Genomic DNA, 26,818 nt, shown 5'->3' on the forward strand with positions numbered 1-26,818 from the left:
AGTGCAGTTTCATGTTAAGACTCCTAGTGTTTAGCAACATGATTTTGAAGTTGCTTTTGGTTGGTATTTTTATTTGGGAGTTTTGTCCTTATGACACTGCCTAAAAAAGGCACTATTGGGGTGTCAAGAGCCTTAGCCAGTAGCTGAAATCCCAGGGGTGACAGATGAACACCATCTCTGGCAAAGCATCGAGGTCTGTTGATCATGTCATCCCAGGCTGACAGATACTGGATCCCCTTAGAATGACACCAGAAACTAAGACAATTATTGAAATCAATCATTTTCTGTTTGTATTGAGGCATAATTCTAGGTGAAGGTAAAATGCTGCTTAAGGCTAAGGACATACTTGCCTGAGACACATAGCCAAAGAGCTCAGTCATTTCTCTCTTCATATAGTCCAGAGAGGTATATCTCAAGTCATTCACACTAACATGGACTATGACAGAGTCTTAACAGTACCTGTTGCTGAGAGACTTGAGTGCATGTGTGATATGGTGGAGCCTGGCATCTGACAGACAGCTGACTGTGACCTTCTTCCTGTCCAGCTTGGTGAGAGAGACATTTGTGTGTCTCACGATGGAGTCTCCTATGACTAATATGTTAGGTTTAGTGTTTAGCTTTATGGGCTTGAAAGGTGGAACACTGCAGCATGAGCTATTGTGTGTATTGAGTTCTGCAGAGGAAGTATTATGTGTAGTGTGCTTGTGTTTGTGTTTGGGAGGTCTCTAGTGTTTAGGTAAGTTTGTGGCGAGGACCTTCGCATATGTAGATATGTGTAATGTGGGTTTGGGTGGAGTAGGTGGTGAGGTGTGCATGCTGGCAGCCCTCTCAGTGTTAGATGTATTGACTTGGGCATGAGAGTGCATATTTTCAAAGTTTTTAATACAGTTGCATCTGTCACATGTTGAGTTTGTGTGGACTAGAAGTAGAGGGTTGTCTGTGTACATGAGGCAGTTGCTACACTGCCTCAGGATGCCCATGTCAACCAAGCTGGCTGGAGAAACTGGGGGAAATTACCCAATCATAGTGCTAGGTGAATTTATATGGTCAGAAATAGCAATATGGTGTGAAAGGGTTCACACACAGGAATAACTAGTAGGTGAGTTTTGTTAATATCTCAGAGGCTAGGCTTAATGATACACTAGTAGGTGGAGTGGGGCCTCAGAAAAACTCTTGAGGCTGTTATTACAATGGGGTGCTTACACAGCTTCACTAGTACTGCCCTTTGCCCGGAAATGGGCTAAAGATGATTTTATGCTCAACTCCTAAGAGACTTGCTTGGCTACAAACATTTGCATTACAAGCTGAAGTTAAGTGAAACTTGCAGTAGTGAATTTTAGTATTCTGTTAAATACAAACTTGCAGTTTTAAAAGAACTGTATTTTCATTTTTTTCTGTTTCCTAATTGTGTGTTTCTGAACAGTGTGCTGTGTGTCTCTCTGCAGTTATTTTGTTATAAGAGGGGGTGGTGGTATCACTTCTTTGTTATCTGATATTTAATAGCCTAGAGGGATTCCTCTGTACTTCAAGTGCTAGCCACAAAGTTTGAGAAATCATTTTATGCTCAACTCCTGAGAGACTTGCTTGGCTACAAACATCTGCATTACAAGCTGAAGCTAAGTGAAACTTGCAGTAGTGAATTTTAGTCTTCTGTTAAGTACAAACTTGCAGTTTTAAAAGCACTGTACTTTCATTTTTTTTCTGTTTCCTAATTGTGTGTCTCTGAACAGTGTGTGTGTGTCTCTCTGCAGTAAGTTCCCCACCCTGCCTCCCTGTTTATGTGTTGGTATTAGTGTTGGTGGCTCTGGAATTGCCTCCTGTAAGTCTGTATTAGAACACTCCTCCTGGGTCCATCTCATTTGCTCTCTTAACCGAGTATAGTTAGATCATATTCTGAGCCTAGTGTTCACTCTGCTTAATACAGAGAGAAGATTTGAGAAGGCCGGCCCACTTAGGTTCTTTCTTCCTCTTTTCTTGCAATAAAAAAAAAAAAAAAAAAAAAAAAAAATTGTTGCACTTTATTCATTTGCTTCTACTGTATTTGTGTTTCCTCCTACTTTATTTTGCTTTTCTTAAAAGTTCTCAATTGTATTTATTCTGCTGCATTTATTACTGCTTGGTCGTAGCCTGATTAAATTGTTACTGTTATTCTAAGTCTTTTGGTTTAAGCACTTGGGCTTCATACAGGCTGTTTTACATTAAGAAGGTTTGTGGTCTGCACTGTTGTGGCAGGACAGGTAGCGTACATCCTTCTAAGCTGGGAATTGCTGATTGAAGGCCCAGTGTCTGCTATTCTAAAAGTGTATTAGTTCTGGCTTAAACACTTGGGCTTCAGGCCAGTTATTCTACATTAAGAAGGTTTGTGGTCTGCACTCTTGTGGGAGGAGAGGCTGGATTCTGCCCTTCTGAGCTGGGAATTTCTGGTCACAGGCTTGTTGTGACTGCTTAATTGAACTGTTTCTTTCTGAAATTGGTGCACCTTGTTGCTGTAGCATAGACCAGATTCAGGCCTGCTGAATCTAGCTTTGTTTGTATAACTTGAGCACTGATCCAGGCAATCTTTTTTTGGAGAAGATTCCCCTGCACCCTAGTAAGCAGGGGAGTGCAGTTAGAACTTGTCTGATTGAAGACTGCTGGAACAGGGCTGAGTTTTGAGCTTTTTTTCTGGTTAATTGGGTAACTTGTTTAAATCAGTTTGTTTTCTATTGTTCATATATATATATATATATATATATATATATATATATATTGCACTTTATTCATCTGCTTTTACTGTATTTGTGTTTCTTCCTACTTTATTACTGGGGGCATTGACTACAACTCTGATCTGGGATATATAACAATGAGTATCCTTTTCTGTGCTTTTAAACTGTTTTTTTGAGTGTATCTGCTTTATTTTCTGAAAAAACAAAACAAAAACAAAAACAAACAATATATATATATATATATATATATATATATATATATATATATATATACTTGTTTCCCGCCTTTCTAAGCTAGTATAGTCCAGTTTTCAGGTTAGTGCTGAATTCAGGGTTGTGTTACAAATCTCTGTTTGCCCATACCTTACTTGGATAGAAGGAAGTTTCTCTGTTCACCTGTAAGTGAGGGGAGCTTTGAGCAGCCTATCTGTCCCTGGAGGAGTGGTTTCAGCCCAGAAATTAGTAGTTTACTGGCCATTTTGGGCTAATTTCTATCTCTTTCATTTCCCTGCTATAAATACCATATTTGCCCGGTTTTGCATGCGGGGCAGTGCCGGTTAGCTAGGGTAAAACTATTCCCGGCTCCACAAAGTCTCCTCTTCAATTTTTCCCTTGGAACTAGACAAACTTTCAACTTAAGCACTCAAGCCATTCATTTCTCAGCCCGGCACTTGCTTAAAACTTATAGCAAGCACTTATAAACCCTAGCACTAGACCCTCCTGTACTGTACAGAAGGACAAGGCTCTCTATTTGACCTTACCTGCCATCCAGTAAAATAGTTCACTGTACCTATCCAGGCATGTCCAGTGAGCAGTTTCAGGTGTACTCTCCAGTCCAACTGGTGTATCTGGGTATTTTGAGGCAATGTTACAACTACCTCATGTACACTCCTACCATCAAACACTAATACATGCAAGAGATGCAGTTATACAAACTAGAGGCTAGGCTCTCTCAACCCAAGACTGGATCAGACAGTCAAGAGGAGAAGGGAAATACTTGCATCACACCACCAGTCTTACACAGACCCATTAAACCAGCACTGGCAAAAAACACACATACATACATGAAAACATACTCAGAGTCTCTAAATAAAAATCTGCAAAACCAACAGAGACCTCCAAAGCAAACATCCAAACATCCTCCACCCCCAACACAAACCATGAAATACATACTTCACAAAACCAGTCTGCCATACAATCACAGCCCTTAATGCAAAATAAAATACCCAACATACTAGTAATAGGTGACTCTATAGTCAGGCACACTGACATCCCACTCACTAGGCTGAATAAAGAGAAGGTTACTGTTAGCTGCTTGTTGGGTGCCAGGATCTGCCACATAACACAAGCACTCAGGTCACTCCAGAACAAGTACCAATATGACTCTGTCATTGTCCATGTTGGTGTGAAGGACTTGAGCCGTACCTCCCTGGGCTACATGAAAAGAAACATGGAAGAGATCTCTGATCATGTAGCCCAGGCCGGTATGAACCTGATCCTGAGTAGCATCCTGCCCTCACCAAGAATGATACCATGATATAAAGAAAAAAATTCTCGATTTCAACAATTGGCTAAGTTTCTGGCGTCATTCAAAGTAGATCCAGTGTCTGTCTGCCTGGGATGACATACTCGACAAGCCACACTACTTCGCTAGAGACAGCTTGTACCTGTCACCCTTAGGCTTTTGAATACTGGCCAAGGCTCTTGTCACCCCCATAGTGCTTTTTTAGGCAAGGCTCAAAAGACAAGCCCACTGCCATAAATAGCACAAGTAACAAAAAACTGAGGGTAATGCTACTCAATGCCAGAAGTCTAAACCTCAAAATGCATGCACTCGAGGCACTCCTCAGTATGGAGAAAATCGATATATGTGCAGTAACAGAAACCTGGCTTAAGGCTCCAGAGAGCACCCCAGCACTACCAGGCTACAACTCATACCATACATTTCGGCCACAGAACCCAAACTGAAATACAAAAGGTGGGGGCATATCCATATTCATCAAGGATACCCACACCTCCAGGTTAGTGGCACAGCATGATGCTTCAGAGATCATCCACGTGCAACTAACAATGGGCAAAACTGCAATTCAAATTGTAGCTTGCTACAGATCACCCACCATGTCCCAGGACCCCCATTCCGTGTTTCTGGAAACACTGGGAAATATAAAGGTCCTACAAAGCACCCTAATATTGGGTGATTTCAATTACCCAAACATTAACTGGGAGAACTACTCAAGTACTAACTCCCTTGCCCAACTTTTCCTAGAATTTATAAACTCAAACGCCCTGGTTCAATTGGTCAACACTCCCACCACAGGTGACAACATATTGGACCTGGTCATCACCAACATGGGCGACCGATGTTCCACACCAGAGGTCAACCCCTTGCTGGTTAGATCTGACCATAAACAAATCACTTTGTTTATCCATATTCTGCCCTCACCCCCGGACAAGAAAACCACTGTGAAAAACTTTTCAAAAGCAAACTTCACGTTACTTAAGACCGAGGTGGAAAGTTTCAAAGCCCCCATGCTGCAGGATAACACTGTCCAAGCTGCAAAATCCTTTACTAATGCATTCTATGGGCAGCTACAAGAATGCATGGATCGTGCCATCCCAAGCAAAACCAAGACTCACTCTTCCAAGAAAAGGAAACCAGTCTGGTGGACTCCTGCCCTAAACAAGCTATACAATAGAAGGAGGAAACTAGTACAGAAAAGAGTAAAATCCATAGAAGGGAAGACATACCTGATCAGTATCTGCAAGAAACTACGATCACTCATAAAATCATCCAAGGCAAGCTTTGAAAGAAATATTGCCAAGGACTCCAAAGATAACCACAAGGCATTCTTTAGCTATGTCAAGAATCTAAGTGGCAATGCTCAGATCTGCTCGGAGTTAATGCAGAATGGCACAAAATACACTGAACCAACCAATATCACCAACATCCTGGCAGACAGGTTCAGCGCAAACTTCACCCTCCTTTCACCCCCAAAAGGGCCCATAACCATACCAAAAGAATGTAGAGTCCCTGAAATCACAGACACTGAGGTTAAAACAGCCCTCTCCAAAGCCAAAAACACAGCATCAATGGGACTGGACGGTGTCCCAGGCTGCGTCCTACACGAGCTCAAAGACGAACTAACCCCTCACCTAAACACACTGTTCAAATTCAGCCTCTCCACAGGCTACATACCCATAGAGTAGTGCATAGCAATGGTTATTCCACTTCACAAAGGTGGAGCCACAACAGACCTCGGGAACTATCGCCCTATAAGCCTGACTAGCTTGGTCTGCAAGGCTATGGAGCGCATCATCATGGAACTCATTAACAGAGACATTGGTAGCCTCCAAACACTGGACCCTACCCAGTTTGGCTTTGTTATGGGCAGATCATGCCTCCTAAACCTGGTGGGCTTCTTTGAGACAGTTACCAAGGCTATAGATGAGGGAAAGGTGGTACACACAGCCTACCTAAACCTCACTAAGGCCTTTGACACCATTCCCCATTCTGGTATTATAGACAAGCTCACCAGCCTGAACTTAAACACCTACGTCACAAGATGGGTTGCCAACTGGCTCACGGACAGAACCCACATGGTGAGAGTTGCAGAAGCTAGGTCCGACTCTAAACCGGTTACAAGTGGCGTTCTCCAGGGCTCAGTCCTAGGACCCCTCCTGTTCAGCATATACTACTCAGAGGTACAGGCAAGCACAGGAGGACTATGGCTGACCAAGTTCGCAGACGACTGCAATCTAGGGGCTATAATTGACTCTCCAGCTGACACAGACATCCTCCAAAAGGGTCTCATTGAGATGGATACCTGATGTCAAAATTATGGCCTCAAGCTAAATGCCAAAAAGTGCATAGTCATCCCCTTTGGAAAAAATAAAGTATCCACAAACTACCACATAGATGGTAGTCCCCTAAATATGGAAGATGTAATAAGGGATCTGGGGACCCAAGTAGATAGTAATCTCACCTTTGATAATTACATTGCCAAAGTGGTTAGAAAATCCTTCTACATGGCCCACCTAAATACAAAAGGGTTCGTATCCAGATCAAAAGAGGTCATTGTGCCTCTCTACTCATCACTCATCAGACCCATCATAGAGTACAACGTCCCATTTGGAATGTACCTTACAAGACACCTGCAACAGCTGGAAAGACCACAGAAGTACCTCACCAAGAGGATCAATGGCCTCAAACAGATGCATGCCCTATGCAGCTTGACTGAAGAAACTCCAGTTGTACTCGGTTGCATACCGCCTACTCAGAGGTGATCTCTGCCTGACATATAAGGCCATGTCCAACCCAGAATTGATGGACATACTCCACCTAAAGAAAACCTTATCCTCTCGAGCCACATGTTCTAGGGATCTAAACCTCACCACAACAATAAATAGGACATGCTGGAGGGATAGATTCCTGTCCCAGAGATTTCCCATGCTTTGGAACAAGATCCCAATCTACATTAGGCAGAGCTCCTCGCTAAGACTCTTCAAAAGAAACCATGATGAGTGGATGGAAAACAGAAAGTTTTCCTCAGGGATTACTTCAGTGGCTCTGCTGGACAGAGGCACAGGGAACTAATCTAAGGGGGAGGCAAAAGCTAACACATTCTGGCTAGGCTTATAAATGCCTTCAGGCAGATAGCCTGGTATCCACCTATGAACCTATGAACCTATGAACTACACTGTTGGGATACAGCTGTATCTAAGGGAAAAATTATCAAAATTATCTGTCCGGCTATGGTGCACAATTGCATGGCAGTCTTCTGTGGTGGTGCATGATAAGGAAACAAGCAGAAACTCACTCAAGGGTGGGGGTTAAATACCAGAAGGTTAAAACATAATACAACTTTAATAAAAGCTCAAAAGAACCAATGAGGTATTTACTCCAAGCCCTAGACCAGCCAACCTTTACCAGCCAGGGATGAATCAGTACAATCCTCTCTCTAGAGTGCAGAAGGGCCCTTTCTAATCCAAGATGGCCTGGAAAATGTGCTCAGAACAAACAGCCACTACAAACAAGCAACCAGGCCCAGAAACAGCAACCCTGAGTCTGGACTATGCTACAGCTGCTAGCTACACTATTTTAGGCAGAGAACACTGCAGAAATGTTTACCATAGCAGAAAAACAGCTGTGAGACATTAAATAAAAGTTTTAAACAAAAAAGAGCAAGGAGACTCTAGAAAATGTTTTAACTGCAAACAAATCAGCTGTATGATACACTTCTTGGCAGGAAAATTAGAACAAACAAACAGATACTTAACAAATGGAAACAAATTCCAGTTAATACCTTTCAAACAGTGAAAATGGCTAAAAAAGCTTTACAAAGAGTGAAAACAGTAACTAAAGTGATTTAACAGGCCCAGTAAGGTCACACTTTGTTTTTTTTTTTTTTTGCCCTGGAAATCTGGCAACCCTGAGTAAGGCAAACAATTGCAGTAGAGCAATGCAGTTTGTTTATAGTTAGCTCAAAAGAACCAATGAAGTGTTTACTCCAAGCCCTAGACCAGCCAACCTTTACCAGCCAGGGACGAATCAGTACAATCCTCTCTCTAGAGTGCAGAAGGGCCCTTTCTAATCCAAGTTGGCCTGGAAAATGTGCTCAGAACAAATGGCCATTACAAACAAGCAACCAGACCCAGAAACAGCAACCCTGAATCTGGACTATGCTATAGCTGCTAGTTACACTATTTTAGGCAGATAACATTGCAGAAATGTTTACCATAGCAGAAAAACAGCAGTGAGACATTAAATAAAAGTTTTAAATAAAAATGAGCAAGGAGACTCTAGAAATTCTTTTAACTGCAAACAAATCAGTTGTATGATAAACTTCTTGGCAGGAAAATTAGAACAGACAAACAGATGCTTAACAAATGGAAAAAAAAATTCCAGTTAATAACTTTCAAACAGTAAAAATGCCTAAAAAAGCTTTGCAAAGAGTGAAAACAGTAACTAAAGTGATCTAACAGGCCCACTAAGGCAGACAATTGCAGTAGAACAGTGCAGTTTGTTTATAGTAATAAAATACAGTAAAAAATTATTTTAGCATTATACTTCATGGAATGAGCACAGAAACAGACACAGTTGTACGATCATTGAGTGTAGGCAATCCATGAAGGCAGCATTACCAATGTACCAATTGGTCTAGAGAAGGTATCCAATGGCAGCAGCAATATATAGTACAATGATGCGGGGGGTTCTCAGCACAGATATCCTCCTCCCCTGCTAACATGATTGGCATGCAGTTCTGAGCAAAATATTAGTGCTGTCATCTCTTCTAAAAAAAAACACACACACACACACACACACACACACACACACACACACACACACACACACACACACACACACACACACACACAATTTTATGAAAATCCTTACCAACAATGAAGTCCCTTACAGTGCATATAAAGTTGCTATGTCACACCAAAGGCATAGGAAGGATGGAGTGAAGGGGGAGTTCACTGGGTGCAAGCTGTTAGAGAGCAAGATCAGTGCTATAGGTGAGGTGCTGATGCTGAATGGTCCCTGAAAGCATTCACAGTAAGCATTTTTTAAGATGCTCAGATTAAATGTGTAGAAGGAACTATTATGTATCTACATAATTGGTCTCTGGTTTAGCAAAACATTTTGTTCACCATCTCTAAGAACTTTTTTGTCCTCAAATATAAAGACATTTTGAGGGCAACAACCAATCTTGCTACCACTCTTCCTCACACAACCTAGTGTCTCCCCTCCAATGATATTGATGAGTTCTCATCCATTGGGGCATGCACAACATCAGATCCCTTCATCACCATATTTGTAATGATTACCATTCCTCCCACTTGCCTAATGACTGTGACTTCTTTAGGAATCACATTCAGGCAGGATGGAAAAGAAAAGTGCTATAACATATTACTATGTTGTAAAGCAAGGAACATCCATACAAGTCCCATGCTGTACTGTGTAATGCTGTCATAGCACACAGCACATCACAGAAGCTGTCTGTATGCCATGAGGATAAGGATGGGAAGGGTTAGGACACAGAAGCACTTTGTATAACTCTGTATACAATGTACTCCTGAGAAAAGGTCATATGGTACAAGAGAGGGTTGTACATTGCCATTTGACTATTACAGACACCACACATAGTACACAGAATGTTTATACTCCTCTGTGCACAACATCTATGAATACAAGGGACAGTCTGTCAGGGTTTGCCCTCAGGATCATTCTTTGCCAGCTGGGAGAAAAATTTCCCATAACTTGTACACCTAGCTGATATTGTACTTATAACAGCAGTTAAACTACATCTTTTGAGAAGCAAAACTCATAATATTTTATAGGTGACTGAAGGTAAATTTACAGTGACCTAAATAATATATGTGACAAGAAAGATATTTTTCTTAATAGAAGTGTTTGCATTTGGGAGCTTTATAAGTCTTTATGATCTTAGCTTTTTAAAGGTGATGTTAATCTACTGCTAAAATATAAAGAAATTGTGCCTAAAGCACTGCAGGTCATTAAAGATGATTAAGATGGACACAGATTTTAATTCTAAAGAAAATAATATGTGCTTGAAGAAAATAAAATAAAATAACATAAACTATGTATGGTGAACTGCCTTGGTCATTTATACATGAATGTGGTGGCACAGAGTGTAACAGAAAGGGATGGACAATATAAAAAGACAGGTGGAGTACATTAATCCCAACAAGCAGGGAAGTTGTACAAAAGTTACATCCTTTGCCACCTGTATATTGTTTGAGATTCATCATGACCTTTTACAAACAAAATAAAGGGTTAATAATCCTGAATCTAAATGAACATTAGGGTCTTCTGAAGTGTGAAAGCAAATAAAGAAGTAGAAACTAAAAAAATCTGTATTATTTATTTATATATGAAGTTAAAATAATTTCTGCTGAAAGCTGGCACATTTCGATATGACAGACCTATACCTGTTGGAACATTTCAATGAGAGTTACATCAAGCTATGTGTGATATTTTTCATAATGCATTTGAATGTCTTTAAATTATTTGGGTACTGAAAACCATACTAAACTGTGAAAATGTATTTATTATCATTATTAATTATATTTATTGTACTGTATCTAAAACAAGCTGTTAATAGTAGGTTTATTTTTATTTCTCATTTCTGACCTTTTACATAGTAAAATGCAATTTCTAGCAAGTAGGTCTATTTTCAAAACATTAACTAAATATTTTCTTGCATACATGCATAAATAGTCATTTGTACATGAATATTTCCACAGTGTGCATAGTACATTTAGTATGATACCAGCAGTTATATCCATTATGTTATGACCTTTCTTATGAATTGTGCACTTTTTCACAAGTAAATAAGTTTCTGAACTATTAAGTTATATGAATGTTGTACATGTTTTAATAAATGAGTACAGTAACAGTTGCTATCTTGGGGTTCATGCCTGTGACACACAGTTTTAGTGTGGCTTTTGTCCACCATTATGTGCCTTTCCTGTTACAAAGGAATTGCTCTAGCTAAAAAGTCACAGACTGTATATTTTACACTCTTTGAAAAACATTATGTTAAATGGCAACTTCTAGATAATCAGGAAGTTTTATAGTGATAAAAAAGGTCATGGAGACAACGAGTTGTAACTGAATGCAATAAGGTATGTCTACAGAAGGGAATAGCGGTATCTTCTTTTTCTGTTTAGAATTAGTAACACACTGTTATTTGCCTAAATAAGTCAGAATGTCCATGTACTAAATGAGCAGGAAAAGAAGGTACCAAAAGCCAAGAATAGTTTCACAGGGAAAATAAAAATACCCATAATAAAAATTCAATTGTTATATGGTACTGTACCCTTTTAACTGTACACACTGTAAAACTCAACTGATCTCTCTTGGCACCATTGGTTTGCAGCTGAGTAAGAATCTGCTTAAGTATAAATCACAGGGGATAGATCTGAGAAATAATTTACTGTACTTACAAGAGTGCTTCTTCCCCTGATTTCAGTACGTTTAAGGCTCTCCAAAATCTGGAAAGTATAAATGTCTCCAGAAATAAATTAACAAAGGAGAAACAGTTATATTTATATATCCCACCTCTGCAATAAGTACTCTCGAATGACTCAACGACACTTGTATGAAAGGCTCACTGGCCATCATCTGTGGACACGTAAAGCATGTTCTTTTGTCTAATGTGATTTATCTCCACATGCCTCTGATAATTTTCCATGCCATCTTGAAAGCACTTTGCAGTAAACATATTTCCAGTGGGTTAACCTAATGCTAGGTCACTTTTCCAATACTCAGTTACAATAGTAGAACTTATACAGGCAAGCATGTGATTTATTTAATCATTTTGGTAACTTGAAATTAAAATGTTATACTCAATCACTGATGCAAAATATTTCTGAAACTGAAAAAATTGTGAAGGTGGAATTAGCACACACACTGCTACTCATGGGTTACAGCCAAGTTCAGATAGCTCTCATGAGGTTCGCATCAAGTCTCCACTATGATACAGAAACAATAGGTACACCACTGTATACAGTATATTTTCTTGAAAGTTTGCATTTCCAAGCTCTTCACTGTTATTATAAGTAATGTAGGCTGCTGTTCCTTGCATTGCAAATGATGTTTCTGTAGCACATGGTATATTTTTTATCGCATACTGCTGTCTGGTTGCTTATTCTCAGTCATGTGATGTATAGTGAGATGTTTAAGGTATTAAGGTATTACTTTTATAAGATATCATTATGCTTCTTACAGTATTTGAGAATGCTGTGAAGTATTCTACTGTAGTTTTGTTCAAACCTTCATTTAATACAAAAGTATTATGTACAGCTGCTTTACTGCTTTATTAATAATTTATTCCTACATTAACCCCCCTTTATTTCTCTGCACTTTCAAAACTATCTTATTTGTCATTATTTCCTTTTTCACATCTGGGTATCTTGTAGCCATTCTGCACCTTGTATTTGGACCTCTGAGTACAGTGCACTGTAGATTTTCTTCTCCATCCTTCCCATGTGTTTTGGATAATCTAGACCCCTCTTCATTGCCCATTCTTTTTCTTTGTGACTTTTAAGCCTCCCTATATCAACCTTACCATTTTATTCTCTCATCTTAGGTTCTTCCCAGGGAGGATGACAGCTGGCTTAAGGAGTTCAACTTACAGGCAGCCTCAGAAGTGGTGTGTGCCCTCGCTGGCATCGCAGCAGTAAGAGCATATTTATTAGGCCCAATCTCTCCACTGAGTGGAGAGACAGATGACTTGCATCACTGCAGCCACAACAATCCCTCATGAATGTGAAGGTATCTTTCTGTGCATAATAAGACCACTGAAGTGCTTAACGGCTGTACACACAACACTGGGACCACAGCTTACAGCACTGCTCATCCTGCAAGGGATTGTGGGCATTGGACAGCCTTAGACTGATCCCATGCCTTCCAGGATGGAGAATTCCATCTTCCCCTGCCAGGACAATTAAACACCTGAGTCCCTAATTGATGTTGTCCCCCCTTGTTTACAGGATAAATAGGGATAACTGCTATCTCTCATAGTTCCACCTGCCTTTCCTGAGCAACATGAACATTCAAAAGTTAAGATTTCAGCAGTTCTGTTCTTGACTTAAGTATCCATGAGACTGTTTTGTACAGGCCTGCACTCATTAGACACTAGTCTTAAAAGCATAACTGGTTATTAAGACTTCCACCTGACCTGCCTTGCTGCCACCCCGTCTCACCTCCCAAGAACGTGGTTTGCAGCTGGGTAGACTAGCTGACCTGTTACACCAAAATTTCATCAGATCAGCATAATTAAGGGCCTACAGTGTTCTCCTTGGCCTTGCACTTTGGATTTGCTGTTGGGCAGTTCAGTCACATTGCTACCCTCCCAGTCAGAGGTAGTCTGCATTACAAGCTACTGTAGCTTCTTTTTCTTTTTCTTTTTTTTTGCTCTCTCTCACTACAGCGGACCATCAGCTGTTACCATTTCCTATCCTCATTTACTAGAGGGCGGGTGTCCTAACACTCTTCCATACCAAATCAGCCTTACAAGCTCTGCAAATGCTGCATATGGGAAGTGAATGCATGCTTCCATGCATGCACAACTTCCTGACCAGAGCAGCAGAGTTCTCTGTAAGAATGAGCCTAGGCAATCTCACTTCCCCTAGGATGAGTGAGTGGACATCAGATGCTCACTCCCATCCTGCCAGCACTGGTACTGCTAGCTAAATCCAGGTTGTTTGGGGCACTGTAAGGGTTTATCCTTTATGCCATGGGGCTGGACACAACTTCTGGTGCTTAGTCCACATTTTTCTCCTCTCGTATCAGTTAGTACATATATTGCACTGTACTTCTACCTCTCTGCCGGCTCTGTATCACAGCAGTGTAAAGCCTTGATGGTGACTTAGTGACCTTTTTTCAGTAATTGTCCCTGCTGTTAAAGAAGCTGAGCAAAGAGATGGAGGGGTTCCAGGGACTATTGACAGAATGACAATAACAACATCAGTAGACGTGTTCATGTACACCCATTACACATTAATTTCTTGAGACATAGTGGGCATGTGCAGGGTAAATGATAGAGCCAATGCAAAACCATCCAGAATTCTCTGAGAAGATGATAGATGATAGTACCATTCCCATTAACTGCCTCTCACTCCTAACAGAAACAAATGGGCTGTAGGACTGTTTCCTCACATGGAAAAATAGGATCATTTCAAGGGTAAGGGGGAGGGTGGCAAAAGAAAAATGTTCCTGTTACCCCTTGTTTGAACCACCCTCTTTAATGCAATGCTTGTTAAGTGCTCTTGCATTATACTCCATCCACAGTCCTCTCTCTACCCTCTAATGCATTACCCCAAATGTGGAATGTCATTTACTCCCCAGTGGGCTCTCTGCTCACCTACCCTAGGTAACAGGCATGCCTTAGATAATGAGATTGCTTTGTGTTACACAGAATTACTGTCTAATCTTGCCTAAGATTCTAGTCTGACTCTTCAGCTTGCTACCTGACCCCTAAAATATTCTGTTGGCAAATTTCCAGTTAAATAATCCTAACCTCTTGCTGTGATATTTGCCTTGATGCATGTTACATACATACATACATACAAATGTTTCAAGCATGGGCATTAATGCCCTTCTAGCTTGCCAATATGCCAAAACACCTGTTCCCATAATAAATGTCAAGGCTGTTCTTAAAAATATCTTAACTAGTTCTTGCTTTAATATAATTTGGTAGTCTGTTCCAAGCATCAACGACTCTGTCAGAGAACCAATTAGTACACTTCTCATTCCTATAGAATCTTCTACATAGGTTATTTGACGATTCTCTAGTACTTTTTGGTAACCCCAAACATTCTCAGAGATAGTTGTCCCTAAATGCCCTATATACCTGAAAAAGATCTCCTCTTATATATCTGTAAGAGACACTGTACAAGTTCAAATATTTTAGTCTTTCATAATAACTTAGATTTTCACATCCATGGATGCTCTTAGTATATTTCCGCTGTACTCTTTCCGGTTTATTCATGCTTGTTTTCCTATAGGGTTTCCATATTGTTATTCCATACTGAAGTTTGGGTCTAATGTAAATAACAAACAATGACTTCATTATGTTTGATTTCCTAGACTTTAGAAATCTTTTTATACAACCTGTAGTTCTATAACTATCATTAGCCAATTGGTTGATATGATTAGAAAAACTCATAGATGAATCTACCCATATACCCAGGTCCTTAAATGAGTCTACAGTTTCAATCACTGTGTGCTGTATTAAATATTCACCTTTCAGTTTATGTCTCAAGTTTTGCTGATTTGTAAATGGTGTTTTTTATTGCATAACAGAAACCTTACTCAAACCTGTCTCAAAAACAGATGGACTACCTGTTGGCAAAAGAGCTCCTTGTACCTGCAGTGTAGTTGATGACATCACCACACTGCTACAGACAGAAATCATTTGCACATAGGAGGGCTTTCAGACACCTATGTGTAATGGTCATGAGGCCATGGCGATCACTTCACTTTACATCTTGGAGTTAATAAAAAAAATTAAAGTACCCTGCATTTACATTCCCATTATTTTGCTCTGACAAAATATGAAGTAAAACACTGGATCACCGCTTAAATTGTGCCCTATAGGTTCACAGGTTTGTGTTATCTCTAGGCAGTTGACTGAGTAGATCATTTATAGTCTAGCTGGTATAATTCTCACTTTGCTAGCCTATCCATAAGGGCTTTTAGGGAAAGACCTCTGATGTATTTAAATTTGTAACATCCAATCATCCATGTTGTGTTTAAGAGGGTTATGAAGTAACTATTCAATATGAAGAGGAAGTCTGTTCCAGAAGACAGGCATTCTTTAGGAAAGGTATCTATCATGCCAACAGGTTTAGGTCTCTTGTACATGTGTTTATTGGGATAACAGTTTTGAAAGCATGTAAGAAGTTATGGAAGGTATGGTCATTTGAAGCCTTGTAGGTTTGACAGAAGTCACTTCATAGAGTCTGAAAAAGGCAGGAAAGATGGATAGAGTACTATGCATACACAATGAGACATGATTAAAACTGATTGCTCATTTTCAAATGGGCCAGAAGTTCTGACTCACATGCTCATCTTTGCTTAAGTCTACATGGCTTGCTTAAATGATATGCCATTTTACTCATACCAGTTCCAGATCCAGCAGAACAATTACTAATGCCTGTATCATCAGTTCAACTCTTTCTAATATCAAAGCTGCATGGACCATTTCTGATTCTTGCAGTGATCACAGTTTCACATTTTTTCATCTTGGGACTAAGTAAATTGCATGTAAATAGGAATTTTTAAATACAAGCTTGTACTGAGAGTGTTATATGGAAATAAAGATAGAAATGCATCCCACCAGAAGTGCATAGAATTGGGCAGTAGCATGAAAGGGCTATGCATGCCCATTGAATAAGCATACATTTTAAAACTACAGAACAGAATTGCTGATTTTAAAGAGTACTGAAATGTTTTACATTCATGTTACCTCTTGCTTCCCTCAAATTAAGTTTCCCCTTTCCTAATTCCAGTAGTGATGCAATGCTCATGTTATTTAAAACTCACTTTCACCAGTTTCTGAGTTGTCAACTTAGAACTGTTCAACAACAAGAAAACAATAAAACTTATTTTACAATTAGAATCTTAGGCTTCCTTTTCTCAACTCCAGATTACACTCATATTCCTACAACTGTGTATAGAAAATTTCTATTTCTACTTTTCTTACAACTGTGCATAGAAAATTTCTCTTTCTACTTTACAAAAAATTCTAGTCTGGACAGACACATTCAAGAAGGCAGGTCACTTCAAAATAAAAAAAAGAAGCCATCTTACATTTACATAAAGGAGGCTACTTCAGGCCACTTCAGATGGAGTTTTTAACTTGATTGTTTAATGAAATCTTGGAAAGTGAGAGGATGCCTGAGGAATGGAGAAAAAGTGTTTTGGTACAGATTTTTAAGAATAAGGGTGATGTGCAGAGATGTAGTAACTGCCGAGGGATTAAATTGATCAGTCACAGCATGAAGTTATGGGAAAGAGTAGTGGAAGCTAGGTTAAGAAGGGAGGTCTTGATTAGTGATCGGCAGTATGGTTTCATGACAGGAAAGAGCACTACAGATGTGATGTTTGCTCTGAGAGTGTTGATGGAGAAGTACAGAAAAGGTCAGAAGGAGTTGCATTGTGTCTTTGTGGACTTAGAGAAAGCAAATGACAGGGTGCCTAGAGAGGAGTTGTGATATTGTATGAGGAAGTCAGGAGTGTCAGAGAAGTATGTAAGAGTAGTACAGGATATGTATGAGGGTAGTGTGACAGCAGTGAGGTTTGCAGTGGGAGTGACGGATGCGTTTAAGGTGGAGGAAAGATTACATCAAGGATCAGCTCTGAGCCCTTTCTTATTTGCAATGGTGATGGACAGTTTGACAGATGAGATCAGACAGGAGTCTCTGTGGACTATGATGTTTGCAGATGACATTATGATCTGCAGTGAGAGTAGGGAACTGGTGGAGGAGACCCTGCAGAGGTGGAGATATGCTCTAGAGAGAAGAGGAATGAAGGTCAGCTGGACTAAGACAGAATATATATGTGTGAATGAGAGGGAGGCTAGAGGAATGGTGATGATGCAGGGAGTAGTGGTGGTGAAGGTGGATGAGTTTAAATACTTCCTGGAAGGAAGGGATTCTACATGGAGGAAATTCTTTTTACAATTTCACAGGACATTTTTATGGACAAAATTGACTTTTTCCAACAACGGTTTAACAAAGAACTTGTTTTGGATGACAATGACCAAATACTACCACACAGGACATTTAAAACTATTGCGAATGATTTTGAAAACAAAATGTTAAAGTTCTGAAGAAGTCCAGCATGTGCTGGACGAAGGTGCTTGACTACTGTGATTATTGTTGGATTAAACTGATTTTGAACAACTACAAGTTCGTTTGTTGTTTGCACCATTGGTTGACTGGCAGGAAGGTGTTTTTCTATTTATGAGTTTTGGTTGCATTTCTTAAATTATACTAACTCCCTTGTCACATCTCCTTACTCTGCAGCCTAATTTAATGTTCTTCTTCCTGTTGCTACTAAACAGGACTAACATTATATACTAGTAATATATCCAGAGTGGGTCTATATCAGATAATCTAAGTTTCAGAACTTCGAACACCATATGGTCGACCCTATATGATCTAAATACTGAAACTTCAAATACCTGATAAAAAAAAAAAAAAAAAAAAAACAAAAGTAACTGCTGTAAGCAGGGGGGAAGACTGCGCCCCCCCCACACCCCCTGCTACTTAAATATATCAATTCCGAGATTGCACTTTAACGGAGTATGGTGTGGAAACTCAAGATTTCCCTTTGCTACACTGTAGCACGATCTCAAAGTTGTTATATTTAAGTAGTGGGGGTGTGGGGGGCAGCCCCCCGCATGGGGTGCAGAGGGGCTTGCCCCCTGCTTAAACCCTTTTACTTTTCTTTCCTTTTTTTTTTTTAATTGTTTGATGTTTTGCAGCTTCGATCACTAGTGTTCGATGTCTACTGATTCGAAGTTGTTAAGCTTCGACAGTTTAATAAAGACCCATCCGGAGCATCTGCATGTTTACTTCTTAACAATGCCTAATCCATAATTATTTTTGTGTGTCATTTTTTGTATCTCTCAACTTCTTTGCTTAAGAATTCTAAACAAAATCAAAACTAATTGGGGTATCAAATCAGGGACAGTTTTTAAATATTGATATAATTCACTTAAAAATGAATAGAACAACATGTTTTAAAGCAACATGCTCTTTCTGAATAATAAGAAGCATGAAACAGTTAATAATGGGCATTACAAAATAACTGCCTCAGTTGGTTATTTACCAAGAAAGATCAAAACTTTTGCAAGGAACAAGACAAAAATATGAGGCAAAAGCAGGGATATTCTGCAGAATCAAGGACAGTCAAGAGGTATGCCTATTTTCCTTCATTCTACTCACTCCATTGCATTAATTCCTCTCTCCCGCCTATAACTGTCCTTCACCTGCTTCATATTTCCCCTAATCTCACTTTACCTTGGGAACGTACACAGACAATAAGCAAAGCATGACTGGAGAGTTGCCAGATTGGCCAAGTCACTGCTTGTGGTGAAACCTTACTGCGCATGATTTTGAACAAATGTCCAGTACAGCCTGATATAATGTATGATTTTTGATTAGTTATTTTATGTACCAAGTGTTAGCTGAGATTCTATGGATTACAAAGTCTAATACTGCTGATGAATCCACATTTGCAAATACATCTTCCTTAATGTATCATCTTGTTCTTAAAGGAACAAACCACCCATAATGGCATGTATGTCTTTCATTTCTGAAATCAGGAAAAATTATCTATTTTCACTGTTATTGTCATTTACCAGGCAGTTTGCTTACCTTATATTTTTAATTTCTGAGTATATCCAGTTCAGTATATTTGTAGCAAGCAGGCTTTTAAGCAATAACCTGCATTTGTTAGCCAGATTTTTGTTTTATCTTAGGTTAACATAACCATTGGCGATATTGTTTTTTATCCACTTATCATTTACTGATGGATGTCATTATCTGCAGTAATACCTGAGTTTGTATATAATTGGTTTTTGCAATTACCTACTCTGTGTTTCCATTTGCTATACTGTTTTAATTAATATAGTGCTACTTGATATTTTATACTGCTTAACTGCAGCTGCCTTAACTTGAGGAGAGGAAACATTCTGCTGAAAAAATAAACAAAATAGTAGAGAAAATATGATAGGTGCATTACACAATATCTATCACACCTTCGGAATAACTTGGTGCCTTGTATAGGAGCCGCTAATACCTCACCAAACCAGCAAGAATTTATATTGCCAATTCCCAACTAATATCCACACTACTCTACACATCACCCATACTTACAAATCTTAGACAGTCAGACCTACACCAACACGGAGCCTGCTACAATAAAATCGCAAACTTTGCCACTGGTGCCTCTTACCGCAGCCACCACTGTGTCTCCCTTAGAGACCTTGACTGGCTTGAACTTCCACAACTCCTACACCAAACTCAACTCACCTTTGCTCATAAACTGGTAAGCCAACCTCTCCGAATCCCATCACTCCATACAATTTTCCAACCCTACCACTCTTCCAGACCACTATGCTCCTGCAACAAAAATCTACTCCAGGTCACCAAAGCCAAAAACTCAGCAGGTGAAGCACTATTTTCCTATGCTATATCCAAGCTCTGGAACAACCTTTCCACTATCATAACTACCCTTCTTTCCTGCAGTCTTTTCAAGACTGCACTTAAGTCTCATGTAAATTCTCACTGGCTTTGTCCTTGTCTAAACCCCGTCTATTAAACCCCCCCTTCAGCCTTTCTCTCCTTTTCTCAGATTTAGATAGAGTATCCTTTCTATCACTATAAAACTGAACTGAAGATAAAATTCCATGATAGGAATTAAGATAAAAGATAATACTGGCAACTAACACGTTGCAATGTTATTAATTTATTAAGATGAAAATCAGTTATTAGGTTGAATATCATTTCAAGTATAATATTATTTGTTTAACGACTTTTGTGGTCCTCAAGACTGTTCTAATTTGTACTGTAAGTAATCTGAATGTTTATAGCACCTTGAATTGTTCTGTTTAATGTACTTATGCTTGTTAATCAAAGAATATATTTGTAATATTTGGAGTTTTTTCTCCCTGGGCCTCTGCTGAAAATGGGCTACTAGCCCAGTCAGTCTTTCCTGGTAAACAAACGTAAATAAATAAATACATATCTTCTTCCAACCCTTTGTTGAATGATAGCATTCCTGCAAGTAGGCTAAGTAGTTATAGAGGTCATCACAGCTTGTAACGATTAGCTTGGCAGGAACTAGTGGCAAGCTGTAATAAAAATGCCAGCGAATGGCTATATTGTAATAAAACAGATCAAAAACAGTACTATGAGTAAAGAAGCTAAAAATGAATTACAGAGGTAATAAGTAATGGAAAGATAAAGGGAAAACTCAAGCAGAAGGCTCAAAGAAAGAAATAATTCTTTAGTTAAGGGGTGTTGAAAAAGCAAGTCATAAAATAGTTATTGAGATTGGTCATGGAAAGGTAAGAGAATAGAAAAGAAAAGAAAAATTCAGAAATTATCAATGAACTCTTAGATTATCTCTTAACAAAAGAGGATAAAGGAAGCATGCCAACTTTATAGGGGGAAGATGGAAAGAAAAGTATATCATATATTTTTACATACAAAAGCAAACTATAGAAAGAAAACTCTGTGTTAAGGTAACATAATAGAAAGCGTCCTGACATCATATCTACAATGATTGTAAGGGAGCTAGAAGATAATACCGTGGCAGGAATGATCATATTCCTGAGTCAGGGTATGATTAAAGTTCAAGAATGTAGTACTTTTACAGGGGTCTAATAATCCTAACTTGGAATAGCAAGTAGGACGACTGACCCTATAAAGCAAAGATTAGGAAAACAGACCTTGAACTGTTAGTAAAGGCAGTAATGAACTGTCAGGGACAAATTAAAGTGTTGTAGCAATGCCGGATAAGGTGCTGTCCTTTTTCATAGGTGGAGCAGGCTTCAGAAATGGAAATGATGTAACACTCCTCTACAGATTCCTGTTCACACTGTAGCTGGAGTACTGGGTTCAGTTCTGGAGGCCATACAGAGATAGAGATATGAAGCTACTCAAGAAAGTACAAAGAAAGGTTACCAAGGAATGAAGGGAAGGGATGGAGGACAAAGGTCACAAGGAGAAGTTAGGGAAGGTAAATTGATTCTTTGTCAAAAATAGGTAAAGAAAGGTCAGGTCTGTTGTGAGGCAAAGCCAATTATTGGGTTTACATTACATTGTCAAAAGTGATGTTCATCGAACACCCTTTCATTGACATGTAAACATCTAAGTACCAAAACTCTGAACAGTCACTTCAGCAAATTTTTCCCAGGGGAAAAATTCACTTGTCTGTCATTGGGAATTTGCCCTTTCTTCCACTGTAGTGCGATCTTGGAGTTGGTATATTTAGTTTGGGGGTGTGTGAGGGGCAAAGCTCCCACTTAATATGGTCTGACAATTTGTTTTGTTTGTTGTTGGCCAAGCAATTTTTTTTCCTCTAGGAAAAAATTTGCTGAAGTGGCCATTTGGAGTTTTGGTACTTCGATGTTTACTTGACGATGAAAGGGCATTCGATGAAAAGCCCTTTTGACAATGTAATATAAACCCCAATTATCACTCTTCTCCTAACTAAAATCTTAGGTCAGGGAAATAATAATGAAAGTATAAGTCAGTACATTAGAGTAACAGCACAGAAGCAAGAAGGCCATCTAAAATCATAAACATTGTGGAATACTAAATGAGCTGCTGGTAAGCTGCTATGAGGTCAAACAATTTAATAAGGGCTACTCAGAATAAAGTCGCAGTGTTTGTAGAAATCATAGCATGCACTGTTTCACTTATTCCATAATGAAATTAAACAGAGGTACATTAAATATAGCTGGATGCTTGGAAGATTGTTTTAAATTGGGATATAATGCAACTGTTTACTCTAAAACAGGCATATGATGGAAGACTTATAGATGTGCACATACTTAAAGTTAGTGTTGAAATAGAAGAAACAGAAAACTCACCTTTGTAAAGTGAAAGTAGAAAGCTATCAATTTTGTAAAGTGAAAGTAGAAAGCTGAAAAGTGTTACAGGATGAGTATGTAAAAAATGTATAGGAATATAGGAATATAGGAACAATATTAGGCAAGCAATCATGGGAACCATAAGATACCAAACCATATACACACATAAATAGTTCTTCCCTTCCTTTTTGAAAACATAGTAGTGCTCATGTGCTAAATCTTTTTAGGACCACGTAAAATTGCCTAGGTTTAAAATTTGTGTTTATTCATCCAGTCAGTAAGGTTTGCCTTAAAGGAAGCCAAAGTTGTACTTTGTTTGACCTGTAGTGGTAGCTTATTCCATGCACCATGAATAGATTACATCAAGGACCTATCCCTACATCATTTTGTTTATTTATTAATTTATTACACCTTTATTGAATTAACACTTGTGACATAGGCATATGTACATCTATATAAAAGTAATCAAACTGTATTAATGAGTTAAAATTAACAAACATTATGCTTCACACATATTACTATATATCATATAACCTAAGCAACATTACATAAATTATTCAACTCATGCCCCCTTTTTTAACAAGAAACATCTTTATTAAACTATCACTTATGACATAAGCAATCCTACATTTATATAAATGAAAACATACCACACCGACACAATCCTAATTGTAAGCATTTAACATCCCAAACCATACTGACACACTCCCAGTTGCAAACATTATACATCACTTATAATACACTCAGTTTAGGTCCCTGGTTCAGATGTTTGAAGAGCCCACTGGTTTGGTGAAGAAATAGGAGGTTAAACAAGAATATGTCTTTCGTGGCTTATAAAAAGAAGATATAGGTCATTGAGTATAAGAAGAGTCATGCTCATCTCTCAGGAAATCAGGATAGTTGAAAGATTTAAAGAGTATAAGTCGCTTGGTTAAAAATGTTTTGGGCCTTTAAGTTGAGCAATATACTTACATTTGTACATACCAAAGGGAGCATTGTTTTATATGAACGTCTGGGAAGGGAAGAGTATTGTTTGGATTTGGATGACATTCTCTTGGAAACTAACAGGACCAGTAACCCGTTTAATATTGTGACTGCATTTGTCTGTCTGTCTGTCTGTCTGTCATAGAAAAGTGTTTTTGCCATATGCCACTATAATGCAGATTTTTGCATGTAGCTTGAAATAATTTTTGTACACCAGATATGTGTATATTCTCATTTTTACCAAAGCTTTTTACTATCAGTGGATGAGCAGAGAATAGTGCCTATCTTGCAGAATTCTAAAATGGAGAGGCAGTATTCAAACTGAAAAAAGTGAAATATGCTGAGGTGGTTTTGTTAGGTGAAGGTAAAATTGTGTTGATACTGTTATATGATGAAAGGGAAGGGTTAAAATACAATACCACATTGTGTTCAAAAGGGAAATTATGAAAGAAGCATATCCTGAAGAGTGCTGATACTTAAGATTTGTCACACATCATCAAATATATGAAGATGACACAACTGGAAAATTTGATGGTAAAAATGATATATAATGAAAGAAAAAAAATCTTCTAGATTGATATACAAAACTGCCACTGACATTCCCAGTATAGGGGAAAATAAAAAGGCAAATTCTTATAACCACTGCTGCAGTTACTTTTGTTACTTAAAACAGTGGTTTTAATTTTCTTTTTATTTAATTATTCTTTACACCTTCTAATGTTCTGCATTTAGTGAACATAAGCAAAATAGTGTCCATTTATTTGCCAGAGCATGCTTCACAGACTATCCTCATGTAGTTGTAAGTTAATAGAGTCGGCTGTGAAAGTGAATTTCTTCCCAAGTCCTATTTTCTCATAAAATTTGAATTTTGAAATACCCCAAGTCACCAGTGATGTTCTCAAAGTGATTTAAAATGAGTGTTGCTTATGCATTCAGTTTTATCAGTGGGCACTTGATCTTTAAATGTAATTGTTGAATGTGATAAAGGAAATTAGCAATTGCATTACTTGTCATTCCTGTCAGACAAGCCTGAAAATTTGGTGTAGTCCTTTACAATCTTGTAATCACTATTTGAATGTTAGTAAAGATAAGTGAGAAGCAGAGATTATCATTTATTTTATGATGCATCATCCGTATAGTTAGAGCTGATCGGTTTGGAACCTAATCATACAAACAAACCTTAGGGTAACTGTATACTTATTTATTTATGCAATGGCATATTCTAAGACAAAAGTGAATATATTTTGATGATACTTTTTCATTTATGGAATGCTTACAAGAGACAAGTGTGGATGTAATGTATTGTAAGCATAAAACCAAAAACACCAAACACAAGGTATTTTTCATCAAGGCAATAATCTTCCTATTCACCATGTGTTTAGGGCCTTTGCATTCTTCAAAAGCACAGAAGTTCAATAAATAAGTGACCAAAACCTCCACCCTTACCTCCATCATGGGGGGGGGGGTGCTACTCATACTCTTGCAACTTAAATGTACTAACAAGGAGATCACTATATACCAGAGAAAAACAAAAATGGACAAGTCACATATTTGTGATCCCACATTTGACTGCTCATCACAAGTGACCTGTAATTAAGAGTGGCAGCCAAACATGGTTGGTATTATCTTTTTTGTTTCAAAATTTTCTAACTGCTGCAAAACTGTCATTTAAAGTACATGGTGCAGTGCTTTAGTTTAATGACGAACATTATAAAAGCATTTGCATATTGGATATTTTCTTTCTTTCTTTCTTTTTGTCTTCAAGAACAGTTAGACAATATGTGTTTTGATGGTTTGCCATAGCAGAACATGGTCCTGATTTAATTTTAGTGAGTGAATTGTAGGGCATTGTGTTGTTAGTTATGGACCCCCTTGGCCTGCAAAAAAATGACCTCAAAGTAAATTATACTGATATTTGGCAGCATTGTCCTCTGCATGTCTTTATTTCTATAGATCATTAAGCAATGGCAATTATGCAGCTAATTACATTACAGCTATGGCTCCAAATAGTCAGCTGAGTTCTGACTGTTGTTTTGTGCAGTCACTGAAACGCTCCTTGCTTTCATATGGCACACTTTTTACCCTTTGTGTGAATTACAGTAATGATGATGCACAGTGTTATGAGCCAAATATTAAGTCATGTTCTGATGATTTATTCTTTTGTATGAGGTGTAGCAGAAGCCATTGAAATTATATTTAACACTGTGTGTAATTCTACTCATGGGTTTGAGAACTTACTACAGTTTAACAGAAATAGAGTCAAATAATGTTGTATCTTTTGCCTAAAGCAATTTTCAGTGGTTTACCCTTATTAAATTGTTATTACTGTCTTGAAAAAGAAATATCTGTTCTTATCAACATGTTACATACATTGATCTGCCAAATTGTTTAATACAGGTTTTTAGCAGTTCTCCTACCTGCATGAGGATGTTTCAAAATAACTCCTTTCCTTTCAGTGTTCAGATATTCTAAATATTTAAAGCATAACACAGCAAAACTGGAGAACTGCCACAGATGTTCACTTTCAGGAGGTGCTAGCATAGCTCTTTACCATCATGCCTGGCAGCACAGAGCTGAAACAAAGCTGGTTAGCACCCTGTGTGTTGCCCCTATTTAATGTCTGCATTTAAAATGTTTACAATTTGAGTATGAGTAGGGTCTTTACAGACCAAAATGTCTTGTCAGATCAGAATTCATGGGCTGTTAGAGAGCTCTTAGGCTAAGCAAAGAGCTGCTATGTATCTACATAACAGCACTTTGCTGTATCAGTCAAACACATTTGTTGAACTGCAGCAAGAATCTCCTTGATGGAGTTCACTGGGTTACTGCCTTTGACCTCATCAAAGAACTAGTATGTATTAATGTAATATTGTTTTGTTAAACTGTGCTAAACTACTTTGTTAAACTGTAGCAACCAGCTACTTTAACTATTTTCTACAGTTACTAACACACAAACACAAACTGATGTTTATTAAAGCATGTTATTGCAAT

The sequence above is a fragment of the Protopterus annectens genome, chromosome 5.part1 (genome assembly GCF_019279795.1).
Source record: "Protopterus annectens isolate FY-2018-M chromosome 5.part1, PAN1.0, whole genome shotgun sequence".
Lineage (NCBI taxonomy): Eukaryota > Metazoa > Chordata > Ceratodontiformes > Protopteridae > Protopterus > Protopterus annectens.